The sequence below is a fragment of the Canis lupus genome, chromosome 29 (genome assembly GCF_003254725.2).
Source record: "Canis lupus dingo isolate Sandy chromosome 29, ASM325472v2, whole genome shotgun sequence".
NCBI classification, from domain to species: domain Eukaryota; kingdom Metazoa; phylum Chordata; class Mammalia; order Carnivora; family Canidae; genus Canis; species Canis lupus.
Window position 1 is genome coordinate 25,940,916 of NC_064271.1, and position 12,950 is coordinate 25,953,865.

The following is a 12,950-nucleotide window of genomic DNA, read 5'->3' on the forward strand; positions in this document are numbered from 1 at the left end:
AAATCCTGCTTAAGAGAGATTCCCTACACACACACCCCCACACAAGCCAGCACTCACAGTACACAATGCTTTCTCCCAGCACAGACATTGACGTGCACTAAAATATTGAATGGTAACCAGACGTGTGTATATTATCTTGCAGTTCACTGGTGGAAATTATTTTGAACTGGGAAAATAATGCTCTTTCTCATCGTACTAGCAAGAGTGTCCTAAAAGAGCTTGGGCACCAACACACCAACCTGGCTCCCTGACTGACTTCACCCTGTAATTATAATGGCTTCCTTAGTGGGCCCATTTCTTCTTTGGACACTGCCATCTTGTGAGTACTAAATACATCATCAGTGAGGCTCGTTCTCATGTATTACACTAATACATCATTGGAATGACAACTGCTTCTGATGATCTATTAACGCAATACATCAGAGTGAGGTGTTTGAATGGGGTATTACTCAGAAACCAGTGCCGTCTTCATAAAGCCAGGTCCAAAATCCAATTCCATTTAATTACACAGAATTCAGAGCATGCTAGCAGCGACGAATGCTACCAAAATTCCAGCATCATCAAAGAAATTATTTGCATTCTCATTTAATTATCAACGAAATCTGTTCCTTTCCTGGAAACAGATCTGTCTGGTAAGTCAGTGATTCAGACTCCATGAGCTCACCATCCCCTACGACACACGAGAATCATTCTGCAATGGCCCATGAATAAAACAAATAGTCTTTTCCCTATCCTTACTACTTCACATTCTACAGTCGTTAAAAAGAGCATCAGATTTTCCCATCTAAAACACAATTTCTTTGGTAAACACACACACTGCATTGAACACTCTTTGTTTGTAGTCACTAGACACCGTCTAAACATTTGTACTTCTGTACATATTATACAGAAAAAAGAAGAGACAAGAAAAAAGCAGCTGAATTTGCTTTAGAGTCAGTTACACTGCACTCTATGTATGTGTCATTTGTCACAAAGCTATCATAAAGCACACCCAATCCCTCTGTTCTTCATTTCTGTAGAGAACACATCTATTTGTGTTTGGATAGCTTACCGTGAAATTTAAATTGTGTCATCTATTGCTCTTTGGTGAGTGCTATGAAGATTTTTGAATTGTCTTTAATAATCAGATTTCAAAAACTGTGTCCAGCCATAATTAACATGAATTCCTTTCAGAAATTCGCAGTGTTACCTGCATTTTTTAATCCCTTGAGTGTTTTCCATTGTGTCTCATAACAGTAATCCAGCATAATCTCCATGAATCAAGATTGTGCCGCATTAACCTGTGAATCTTACGTTGTTTTGCTCTCCATTAAAGTTAAGACCACAATAAAGTGCCACCACAGATTGGGGCCATCGTTTATGACAGAATTGAAGTCCAATTGTATAACACCCTCCTTCCTTTGTAACAGATTTTTCAAATAGACTATTTTGTTTAAAAAGCATTTATCTATCGTTAATGTCTTTGGAGAATTCATCTTGGGGTTTATTCTGAAGATAAATGCAGGCGTGTGAAGGTTTATGAAAAATGCCTCCGCGAGTGACATGCAGCCTGATATGAGTTACCACAGTCCGTTTCACATGTGGGGCAATCCGCTACTTGCCTTGCATTCATTATGTTTGCTTGCCAGGTATTTTTTTTCTTCCTGTTATTGAGATCTTTTGATATTATATACTCTTAACTCCAAAGTGCTGGCAGTAAATCTGCAAAGAATGATCTATATCTACATATCTCTCCCAATATATAATATCACGTTTTATATTACATATAATGCTATAAACCTAAAATAAAAGTCACCTCAATATCAACTGCATTCCTTAATAGTGATTGCACACCTCAAATATGCATTCCATTTAAACTCAGGATAAGAACAACAACAAATCGTCATTAAAAACTACCTTAAAAAGAAAAGAAAGCTGCTTTAGATAGATGCTTCTTACTTTTGGGGCAGGAAAGCATGTGTGCGTGTGTGTGTGTGTGTGTGACACAAGGAACAAGAACAATGGTAAATAATGCATGTCTTCTGGAAATATAGATTAATCAATCTAGTTTGAATCTGTGATAAAGCTTCCTGTCACCTAAAAAAATGAATATAGATGCTTTTAAACATGCGACTCCTTTATTGAGTTTATAATTCCTCAAAAGCTACAGTCCTGCCCTCTGTTTCTTTTTCTCTCTTTACTTTCAGTAAAGTTATCTGAATCTCAAGGTTTCCTTTATGCGTGTTTCTCATAATCGTACCCACTATTAATTGTCAGCTTTCGCTGCTTAAAAGAATCACCTTGGGGCTTGAATGCACACAGTTTGTGAATAGTATGTAGTTGTTAAAAAGAAGCATGCTCACGATGAGCTCAGTTATAGATCTTTTTGTTCTTCTTTCCTTTGCATGGTCCCCTAGGCCACTTGCTAATAATCTCCACTCTTGCGCCTTTTAGGTTATCTGTCCTACAACTACCATCCCATACCGACTTAGGCAGTAGGGATGAAAAGCAGTGTCCCAGGCTGCTGACTGCACCAGGTTAAGGCAGGGAAAATGCCCTCTGTGCTCCAAAGCGACTCTGCAGAGAAGTTCATGATGATAGAGTTACCCCCCTGCCCCCCAGTGTAGTTCAGGATGTCACAAGCAAGGGGAAAGATGGCCGGACTCCATCATTCTGGATGCACTCAGGGGCTTGAATGAATTTGAAATATAACCAAGTCTGAATGGAAGAGTGGTCAGAAAGCCAAGAGCAATTACTTCAGCTTGCAAAATGTTTAAACGATTTACTTCACGGGACAAATGCAGAGTCTTTATGTGCTGGGAACTCTTAAAACTGCATTTGGACAAAATTTGGTGAGGCTCTTTTCCCAAGCTGTTGGAAAAGGGGAAGGGAAATGATTTGAGATGCCAGCAGCATTTAGTCAGGTATTTCTGAAACCCAAACCCCTATCCTGTCACCTTTGTTTCGGAAAGTCTGACTCGTTCACATTTTCCATCACCTCGGGAAGAAAGCGCAGGTAAGTAGCTTAATTTATAGATTGATGGGACAAACTTATTTAAAAATTCTCAGTATGTTATCATGAATCATGTAGGCCTATTAAACTAATTGCTAAGTAAATTTAAGCAGTATTACAGTAGAATTCAGTCGAATTTATCATCAATCTGGAGAGATCTTTGGTGGTCTCATGCTGCCCCCCACAGATATGTCTCAGAACATTCATTATGCCATAATTACAAAGTCTCTTTGAAGAGGCTAAAAATCCCTAGACTCCTCTCATCAATTATTTTCACCTGTTAATTCATTTTGTGTGAGGTAATAACCTCGGCATAATAACAAATGTGCAAGTACTCCGATTTTGCAATTAAAAGCAGCAGGGCTTCTATTTTGATCATACAGACTGTGACATCCATCATAGAAAACAATTTGGGCCTAGCAGGATGACAGATGCCGTACTGATGGCTCTACTAACTAACTGCCTGTCCTAGGGAAAAAAAAAAAATGGTCAGGCTTCAGCCTGCAGCTGCAAGCTATCTGATAGCTTCTGACCAGTCAGCAGGAGAAAGCCTGCAGTGACTAAATTACTGAAAGGTAATTTTACTTCACAAAATGAGGATTTCTGAGCCATAAACGTATGCATTCCAGTGGCTGCTGTAATTTGGAAACAAATAGCCCTTTTCATTTGAAAATGACTGGAATCACTGCCAGTGTTCAGGACGTTTTGTTTCTCAGGCTTTTACATGAAAAATACAATGTAATACTCATTATTTCTGCCCCCTTTCACATCTTATTAGACACAGAAGGCAAGGTGGTGGTTATCTGTGCTCTCTTAGGCTAAATCCACATGAGGACTTTCCCCCCCAACCTCCGGACAGGTGCCTACTTGATGGAAGAGATCTCCTTTTTGTTGTTCACTCCGGACCGAGGCCGAGTGAGCTCAGAACAGGATCCCACCACCCCAGCTCATCGGAAAGACGCCCACACCTAACGTGATCACACCACAGGATGCAGCCCGTTCCCTGCACATCCTGGCTGCGAGAAAGGGGAATCGGATAACTAATAGATGCAGACGAAACGTTTCTGCCTTATTTTTGAAATCGTAATATTTTACAAGATTTCATAAAACACAACGTGCCTTCCCTTTTCACTTCAAAATTAAAGTATTTGGCATCTCACCCCACACTTCATTAGAAAGACTGTCTTTTGAGACATATGCTATTATACTCTTGCCAATTTTGAAGAGAAAACCATACAAATGTGCAAATAAGTTTTGGCTAATTGAAAACATAAATATTTTCATTATTACCTTCAATAGGGAAAGATCCCCATAGAAATTGAGAGGCTTTGTGCATCTGTTTCTCTTGCAAAACGACATTCAGGGAATAGATTACGGAACACAGGCCACTCAGTACAATAAAAGCAGATACGAAATGCAAACAAAAACCATATTATTGTGGATTGTTATGTTTTGGGGATTATGTGTTCCGATTTCTTGAGTGAAGCAGGACAACAAAGGATGAGGCAAAGACAAAAGGTTAAGCACAGTATGAACTTTCTCAGCTGCCGGGCACTGTCAGAAGATAATGCCGATTATGATGTTAACAGACAATAATGCCTACATTTTACACTCTGCTCCCACATTCCTTGCAGACTGTTTCTTGGGGAAAATCTACAGTTCCTTAGTCCATCGTGTCTGACTCATAAACCCTGTCATCAAGGACAAACAGATGATAGAAGCAGGGATGTGCTCCTGGAGACACATGGACCAGTAAGGGAAGTGCTTCTTTTTTTCAATGCTCCAATCAGGCTCCTACCCAAACCTTTGAAGGCAATCCAGGGCTGGACATGGGTCTCCCTTGACTTTTAGTAGGGTGATCCTTTCACACGCTCCATTAATAAATCCTTTAAACTTGTGCCGAATACCTGTGCATAAGGGCAAAAGCTTCCGTGAGCAGCCTGAGTTTCATACACAAGTTCTTTTCATCAGGTAGGGCAGTGAAAAACCCAATGAAAGAGACACATTAGAACAACGAAATTGCAATTACCCATCCGAGATCTCCTTTAATGGGATGCCAGGAGGACTTGCCCTTTATGCACACGCTCTGACTGTAACTAATGCTCAGTAGCCATCAACAAATTATGACTCGTGACACTTTTGCTGCCGCAGTATTAAGCCCAAAGTCCAATGGAGAAAATATATGGTTTTTATTACAAAATTGTTCTTGTTTACAATTCTAATATCCTCTTCATTATCTACTTTTCCAGACATTTTAGGCAGTTCTGAAGACCTGGGGCAGCACTAGTCCTGTCATAAAGAGAAATTAATGTTGTTAAAGTTGGCCTAGCTGCCCTCTGGGACAGCTGAAGATGTGGAAATACAAGGCTCTGTTTTTAAAATGAAAATGATTAAAGGCACAGACACCTTGCTCTTGGAAGCAGCCACTGAAACTTTTAATAAAATATGTGGGCACATACTCACAAAAGCTCCTTCTCTTGTTCTTCGTATAAGTCATCATCTTCCCTCTCTCCCTCTCAAATCCAACTTTGTTCTCTAAGAAACAGCTCGCTTTAAAGACTAATAAGCGTAGAAATGACCTCATCATTATAAAGAACACATTTGTTTCATTCAGCAGTAGCTTACTCAATAATGACCAGGCACAGAGAGACCATGAGAGCTTTCTCCAGATAGTCAGTTAGCTAATTAGGAGCGCTCTTTAACAGGTAGTCTTTATGACAACCGACAGCCTCCATCTGGCCTCTCGGAAACACTTTAAGAACAGCCTGGCATTCACCACTGCCGGGGGGAGGGGGGGGGTGCACCCCTGCTTGCCTCTTCCCAGATTTCAAGAAGGGGTTTCCTCCGGGGGAAGCAAGGGAGAGACCACAAGCCAGTGGAGGTTACTAGAAATCCTTTTAGAGGGAGCCTACAGAAAGTGTCTTGAACAAAATGGCTCATATATCAGGAGAAAAATGGCAGGAAATAACTCAAAGGAAGAGAGCATAACCTTTGCCATCCAAGGGCCAAAGAACGGCAGTCAAGACTTCCCCTCCCTGATCCTCCCAACCTTAGTCATTTTGTCAGGTTAAGTGAATGCTCTCCACATAGAGCTGGGGAGCGATGTAACACCCCCATTCCGCTAATGTTTTAATTGTAGTATTTTATTCCAAGAGGTTTGTTTTTCCACCATTTTTCTTTTCTTCTCTTTAGTTTTCTCTTTTTCTTTTTCCTTCCTTCCTTCCTTCCTTCCTTCCTTCCTTCCTTCCTTCCTTCCTTCCTTTCTTTTTGACTTCTGACTTCTTTCTGATTTCTTTTTAACTTGCACTACTTGCCAGCAGTCAGCTCAGACACAAATTCATTATTATAGCCATGAGATGAATAAAAGTCTCATCATATTCTTTCATTGTTTTCACTGTTGGCTTGGTTGCTATTCACAAGAGTTCGTGTAGCTTCCTTACATATATAAAATTACTGGAGGATAGTCAGAGGTCACTGAGGTTCATCGTCTGCATGCACACGTCTCTCGTTTAGATCATTTCATCGAATGTCTGCTCTGTAACCAGACTTAGCAGACTGGAGTCACTCCTTCCCAGATTTTCAAGTAGGCTCACAGAGAAGCCATGTGAAACCACAAATCAAGACCGTTTCATCAGCAAAGGAAGAATGTCACAACTCCATTACAGTAAGCAGCTTGAGTATCCAAAAGATGGCCATACTGTCATGAGACTCCCCCTACCTCCCCATCCCCCGGCTGTTGCCTCAGTCTGCGTCCACTTCCTCCCTGGAGTTTAGGTTTTGTTTTCTCTCTTGATTCCTTGTTCTGGAGCTCTATTACACACAGATGGAGAAAACATTTGCCCACACACAGTCGTTTGGGGGGTGCCAGGCACTGCACGCTGCTGCAATAGCCATGCTTCCTCTCCTGGGGCCCGATACAAAGTGTCTGAAATTCCACAATTAGATGTCCTGTCCAGTAGACTTTGAAGGTTTTCTAACCTTCAGGAGTCACCTAATTAAGTTTTAATACCCTTAAGTATAAACACCTTAACTGAAACAGCTAATACCTTGTTGGAGATTAGTTGGCAAGTAGCGTTGAAGAAATTTAGCTTTGGGATAATCGTAGCAATAACATTAACATGACTGTGACCCCACTCTGTACCAGGCGCTACTCTGACTTCTTCACATGGTTGAACTTATTTCAGCACCACGGCAGCCCTTGCTAAGAGAGACAACTGAAGCACAGAGAGGTAAGTCACACGGCTGCTAAGGATGGCCCTGCTAGTCACACCCATACACTCTGGCCCCAGATTTGACGTTTACAAATGAAACCATTCAACACCACAGTAAAATGCAAATCCAGAATTAAAGAGGATGGGGGATGCCATTTGAAGGAAAGAACACTTAAAAGTGATGCTCCAACATCATGCTGCTTTCTTCAACCTCTGCTAAAGGCTCACAGCATGACTACAACACCTCTTAAACAACAATCACGTATCAACAAGCACTATCTATTCCTGTCACTAGACATTTCCCCAGCAACTCATACAGCATTTTGCTTATTTGACCCTACTTTACTGTAGTCTTTTCCTGGGAAGTTATGTATCTACTCTCATTAAAATGCAAACACATGTTTCGGAAGGGGGGGAAGGGGTTGGCCAAGGATGAAAAAGGCATCTGCTGCTGAGTCTGTGGTTTCCTCACATGAAATATTTGTCTCCTTCACCCCAAGCTATAGTTGATGTCCAAACTTTCATATGTCTGTGCTCAATTATCAGGTAAACTGCATAAACCAAAAGGTGGAAAGCGGGGCATATCCTTACTGGACATAGTGTTCCTATTTTTCACCTTGAAAAATAGCAGAAAAAAATAGCAGAAAAAAAGATCTTCAATTGAACATCTTCATCTTCCCTAAGTTAGAAAAAGAAGAGAAAACATTTACTTTTCACTGATACCAAAATACTTTTTTTTTTTTTTAAGATTTTATTTATTCATTCATGAGAGAGACAGAGACACAGGCAGAAGGAGAAGCAGGCTCCATGCAGGGAGCCCGATGTGGGACTTGATCCCAGGACTCCGGGATCATGCCCTGAGCCAAAGGCAGACGCTCAACCGCAGAGCCACCCAGGTGTCCCCCAAAATACTTCTATGATAAAAGTTCATAATTATGTATAATCAGGAATATATGCAGATATTCCTAGTAAAACCTGTCAACTTGCTGAATTATTCATTTTACATGCATATATATAAACATATATATACATATATATATATGTACAATCTTATTTTTTATCAGTGACCAAATATATAAAATGCTATGTATATGAATATTTAAATATTGGGTAAGAATCACAAATGTATTTACCAAATATAGCAAAGCAAGAGTGAGAAAGTCATCTATGGATTAAAGTCCTGGCATTGCTTCATTCCAGCTTTCTGACCATGGTAATTGTTCTTTAATCTCTCTGCATTTTCATTTTCATTTTCCTTTTCCTTTTTTTTTTTTTTTTTAACTATAGTCAGCATATTATTGACCGGATTCCCAGAACTTACTAAATCTTGTAAAATCTTACTAAATCTTTGTCTTCTTTGACAATATCTCCCCATTTCCCTCATGCCTCAGCCCATGGAAACCACTGTCTGTTTGTATAAATCGCCTTTTTAGATTCTATGTATAATCTGTTTTCTCATTGGAAAATAGAATTTTGTCAAAAATAACAAAAATAATTTATACTTTGTAAGGTTATTGTGAATAATAAATGAGATGTAGATTGGCTTATTTTTGATATACAAGGTAGGTACTTGTCATATGGTGCAAATACAATACATATTTATTGATATATCTCAGTGTTTTTTTCATTGATTTTACCTGGTAGAGATAATCACATTAAATTTGCAATTTCATTTATTCTTTATGTCAGACATGTTTGCTTTCTATACTTAAGATCAGTACTTTTTTATGTCCTCTTTTTTTGAGAAACCAAATAATTAAGTATACATGTTATATAATTTCCTCTGTTTTCATATCATTAAACTTAACCATCTTGTGAGTTTCTTTTGCCTCCTTCTGTACTGAGGGTAAGATTTTAAACTTTACCTTTGTATCATTAACTCATTTTTCTTCTAGATTGATCAAGGAAAGGGGCATCTGGGTGACTCAATAGATTGAATGCTCAATCTCAGCTCCAGTCTCGATCTTAGGGTCCCAAGATCAAGCCCAATGTTGGACTCCATGATGGGCATGGGGCCTACGGAAAAAAAAAAAATTGCACAAGGGAAAATGAAAGAAGATCCAAACCAACTAGAAAAATGAGTGATAAAAATTGAGACATTACTACTGACCTTATAGAAATAAATACAGTATAAGGGAATATCATGAACAAATGTCTGCTAACATATTAGATTATCCACATGAAATGACAAACTCCTTAAAAGATATGACTGCTGAAACTGGCCTAAGAAGAAATCGGAAATCTGAATAGGCCTATAACAGATAAGCAGAATAGTAATAATAATAAAAAAATCCAACAATGAAAAATCCAGAACCAAATGTATTTTACTAGTAAATTCCATCATATGCTTCAAAATAATTAAGCATATATCTCACATCTTCTTTTAAAAAAATAAAGAGAAAGCACTTCTCAACTTATTTTATGAGACCAGTATTACCCTGGTAATATTGACAAAGTTATCACAAGAAAAGAAAACTGGACTCTACTATTCTTTATGAATACATTTACAGAGATCTTCAACAATATACTACCAAATTGAATCTAGCAATATACAAAAAGGATTTATACACCATGACCAAGTAGGATTTATTTTAAGAATGCAAGGTTTATTCAACATCTGAAAATCAATCTATACACCATGTTACTAGAAAAAAAGGACAAAACCTCAATGATTAGATCATTACAATAGATGTAGAAAAAAATTAAACAGAATCCAATACACATGATAGGAAAAAAATTCAACAAACTAAGAATAGATGTGAATTCTTCAAATTGATAAGGGACATCTACAAAAAATCCACACCTGATACTAAACTTAATGGAGAAAGACTGAAAATACTTCCTGTAAGATTAGGAACAAGACAGAGATCTCTACTTTCGTCACTTCTGTTCAGCACTGTACTAAAGGTTCTAGCCAGGGCAATTAGGAAAGAAGAACTAGAAGACATCCAGATTGAAAATGGCACTTGCAAATGGCATGATTGTGTAATGTGGAAAATTCTGAGTAATCTAATACAAAAAATACCACACTCGAAAAAATTACTAGTAGAATTAATAAACAAGTTCAGCAAGTTTGTGAGATACAGCCCCAATATAGAAAATATAGTTCTATTTTTACATGAATAATAAGCAACATAATATGGAATTAAGAATATAATTTTATTTATAATAGCACCAAAAAATTCTTATGAATATGTGTGTAAAAAGAAATATAAAACTTGCACACTGAAAAAAACACAAAACATCATTGAAACTATTTAAGATGTAAATAAATGGAAATACATTCAGAGATTGGAAGAAAGCAATCGTTAAGAAGGCAATATTCCCCAAATTTATATATACATTTAACACAATTCCTATCCAAATTCCAGTTGCCTTTTCTGCGGAAATTGATGAACTGGTCCTTAAATTCTTATGGAAACTTAAGAGATTCAAAATAACCAAACAGCCCTGCAAAAGAAGAAAGTTGGAAGACTCTTACTTTCTGATTTCAGATTTTACCAAAAAGCAAACATAATCATTAACTGTGCAATACTAGCATAAGGATAAAAATATGGGCTGATGGAATTCAATGAAGAGTTTAGATATAAACTCATACATCTAAGGACACTTGATCTTCTACAAGGATGCCAAGATGTCAAGATAATGTAATCGGGAAAGAACTGTATTTTCAACAAACAGTGGTGAGCCACCTTAATATCCACATGCCAAAGAATAATTAACTGTGTAACTGTTAGTTCTTAGCTTTGGATGGTTTTCCTTCCACAAGAAATTAATAGCAAACTTCATTTCATCAAGAGGACATTCTTTGATCGTAAACAAAAGGGAAAACATTTTCATTCTCTCTCCATGGTACAGTGTTTCCGTGGAAGGAAGGAGACCTGTAGTGTACATCTATATAGTATGACAAAGTTTCAGGGTGATACTAGTAATGTGGCCGTCAGGCACACATAACCATTTGAAATAACTACTTTGGCAAAATTATCCACCAAGATACCATTCTTCCTTTCTTTATAATTAATGTAACTGTGATTTCCTGCAGACATCCAGAAACACATATTTTTAATCTTCCTTGTGGGCAGGTGTAATCATGAGATCCAGTTCTGGCCAATAAGATGTAAGTGGAGATCCCCTGAGAATTTCACAATAAATATGATTTCTTTACCCTTATTCCTGACTAGAATGTGAAAGTGAAGACCAGAGCTTCAACATCCACATTTTGACCACAAAATCACCGAAAGAAAAAGCCCAAGGGAATCCTAGATCTGGTCCCTAACATCCATGAGCCCCTGACACAACATCAACAGGCAAATGATTTTCTGCTATGTGAGAAAAACAAAACCCCAATCTCATTATGCTATTATACTGGGGTCTCCTTTACCTGCAGCTAAATTCAATTTCCAACTGATATACCTAACAAAATCTAACTGGTAAATGCCATTATTTCCATTATACGTTGTTCTTTTTTCTAGTATTAATTGAATAATTTTCCCATATACCACAGTTTAAAAATTCTGATGTAAGATTTGTTTTCACATTATTATAATGCAGCAACTTTATTTTTTTAAATAAGAGCTAATGGAAAGATGCCATACTGTTTCACAAGAAATAAATTAATAAAGGGAAAGTTCATAACAATGTTACTGAAATAAATTATACTGATTGGTTTAGCACACAATCAAATAACAAGTGAAATAAGCAGAGTGATTCAAACTTCTTTGGTAGTGGACATAATGTATACACATAAAAATGCTTGAAAGAAATCAGGATATATAACGCCAACATGATAGGGTCTCACTGATTTGACAAGAGTACTCATTTTCAGGAGGAAAACACTATGGGATAGGAATTAAATTTCTTCACTTAAGCATCAGATTCAGTCCTTGTTATCCTGAGGTCTGATTCTCCAAGGGGCTAAACTATTTAAATTACTATTGTCTATCATATTCTTTGAAGAACCAACCAGTAGCCCTATGCATCTATCCAATCATCAAGTATTTATCAAGAACCTACCATGTGCTAGAGATTCCCTGGGTTGGAGCCAGATATCAGAGGTAATTAATGCACACTTGATACTGGTCTTACTGGGATTATGTATGTTGAGGCAGCATTTCTGAGAAGAGACAGAAAAAAAGATAGTGTTCCCTGAACATAAAGGAAAGTGATGGGAAATGTGGTCTTCAGGGTCCTGTCATGGGAGATCTTATATGCCATGTAAAGGGTTATTCTAATTAGTGGGAAGCTATGTATATCAATTAAGGATGCTTTTGATTAAAAGGAACAGAAAACCTTGATATATCAATGGCCTAACCATTTCTGTCAACAGAAATCTGGAGGTCAGCTGTTCCAGGATTAATTCAGTGGTTCAAAGACATCATCAGGGCTCTAGTTCTGTCCAGTCTTCCATCTGGCGTCTCTGGAGAGTTGGCATTATGTCTTTACCCTTCTTGCCTCAAGGTCACAATAGATAAGCAGTTGTCCTCATTAAGATAAGCAGTTGTCATCTTGTTAGGTGATCCTATGAGGAAGGAAAGGGCTAGATCAAAAGGCCTTCTCCCTTATGTTTTTCTTCTATAATAGAAATAGCACATCTCTAGTGCTGGTGCCGTTAATTATTCCAGAGCAAAATTTAGGCTTAAGTTTAGGTTAGGGCCGGTGCTGATAGAAGAGCCAAGTACAGGAATGTCTGTAGCTTAGGCAAAGTTTTTCATCACATTTTTCTCTGCATTAAGACACAGAAGACTTTA

General features: G+C 37.9%; 1 long non-coding RNA gene across 1 annotated transcript in view; it reads right to left on the reverse strand.

Annotated features, from left to right (window-relative positions):
* The window catches only part of LOC112678636 (uncharacterized), a 90,460-nt gene that overhangs the window by 46,220 nt on the left and 31,290 nt on the right, over nucleotides 1–12,950 (reverse strand). Inside the window, exon 2 of the long non-coding RNA XR_007407202.1 lies at nucleotides 9,069–9,219. This is a non-coding gene — a long non-coding RNA (uncharacterized LOC112678636). The remainder of the gene's footprint in view (nucleotides 1–9,068; nucleotides 9,220–12,950) is intronic.